This window comes from Prionailurus viverrinus, chromosome B3, assembly GCF_022837055.1.
Source record: "Prionailurus viverrinus isolate Anna chromosome B3, UM_Priviv_1.0, whole genome shotgun sequence".
NCBI classification, from domain to species: domain Eukaryota; kingdom Metazoa; phylum Chordata; class Mammalia; order Carnivora; family Felidae; genus Prionailurus; species Prionailurus viverrinus.
Window position 1 is genome coordinate 100,309,240 of NC_062566.1, and position 1,988 is coordinate 100,311,227.

The window sequence follows — 1,988 nt, forward strand, 5'->3', positions numbered from 1 at the left end:
TCTAAGCTTTATTTCACCCCACAGTAACCCCTCTGGCCACTTCCTGGGAGCCTGGTTTCCACGGAGATGTCCCTTCAACTCCCACTCTGCCATTTCAGACCCAAAGAATCCAGTTAAACATTGACTTGGGTCTGCTACTTTCGGAAAGACTCAGTAGTAGAAACGAAACCACTGTTGATCATTACACAAATCTCTAACATCAGGAAGCCATTCACAGGGGTGGAGAGCAGAGGTTTAAAGAAGTCTTAAACTTGACCCTTTCATTGCACATACCTTTCAATACCGTCGTTAAGAGCTACCAACTGAGAATAGCTAAATCATCTTCAGAAACGAGAGGATGCATGCTAAGCATTATTTGGTAACCTTTAGTTTTAACTGAAGAATTTGTTTTCCAAATAGGAAAGGTAACAGTAGAGTGGCTAAAATAATTTTATTTTTCTTTCAATGACTTCAACTGCCTTTGATTAATATATTACAGGAGGGCAGGTAGACAGTAGAATTTCTTTCCTGGGGACAAGGGGACAAACTTTTTCTTCTTCTTTTTTTGAAGTATATACAGTTGAGATACAATTTTATATTAGTTTCAGGTGGACAACACAGTGATTTCACAATTCTGTACATTACACTATGCTCATCATCATAAGAGTAGTTACCATCTGTCACCATACAAGGTTATTACAATATTATTGACGATACACACTCTGCTGTACTTTTCATCTCTGTGACTTACTTTTTTTTTTAATTTTTTATACAATTTATTGTCAAATTGGTTTCCATACAACACCCAGTGCTCATCCGAACAGATGCCCTCCTCAATGCCCATCATCCACTTTCCCCTCTCCCCCACCCCCCTTCAACCCTCAGTTTGTTCTCAATATTTAAGAGTCTCTTATGGTTTGCCTCCTTCCCTCTCTGTAACTTCTTTTTCCCCCTTCCCCTGCCCCCTGGTCTGCTGTTAAGTTTCTCAGGATCCACATAAGAGTGAAAACATATGGTATCTGTCCATGACTTACTTTATATCTGGAAGTTTGTACCTCTTAATCCCCTTCACCTATTTCTCTCATTCCTCCAGCAAACACCAGTTTGTTCTCTGCATTTATGTTCTATTTTTGTTTGTTCATTTGTTAATTTGTTCTGTTTTTTAGGTCCCCCATATAAGTGAAATCATAGGGCATTTGTCTTTCTCTCTGACTTATCTCACTTAGCGTAATAACTCTAGCCCCATCCATGTTGTTGCAAATGGCAAGATCTTTTTTGTAATGTTTGTTTATTTTTGAGAGAGAGTGTGAGTGGGGGAGGGGCAGAGAGAGAGGGAGACAAAGAATGGAAGCAGACTCCAGGCTCTGAGCTGTCAGCACGGAGCCCGATGCGGGCTTGAACTCATGAACCGTGAGAATGTGGGCTTGGGGAGGGGATGACTCATCCTCTCATCTGTATTGCAATAAATCAATTCTGTTTGGGGTGGTTTCCAACTTCACATTAGAATGAATTCACTCCGAAAGGGTTGCTTTCAAAACAACAAAGCCTGATGCACTAAATGGGGCTGAAGAGAATGATTTGAATTTAGAATCTAACTGAAACATATGATTGTCATAATTTATCACATCATAATTTATCATGACCTGAGCCAAAGTTGGACGCTTAACTGAGTCACCAAGGTGCCCCAAGATCTTAAATCTTATTCTTTTTTATGCCTAAATAATATTCCAGTGTGTGTGTGTGTGTGTGTGTGTGTGTGTGTGTGTGTGTGTGCCCTGCATCTTCTTTATCCATCCAAGTGATGGACACTTGGGCTGCTCCTATATCTTGGCTTGTAAATAATGCTGCAATACGCATAGGGTGCAGGTATCTTTCCAAATTAGTGTTTTCTCTTTCTTTGAGTAAATACCCAGGGATAAACTTCTTGAATAAATGGTTCAAATAAACCCTAAGTTCTCAAAGACAGCTTATTTTAATTTTTTTTATGTTTGTTTATTTATTTTGAAAGT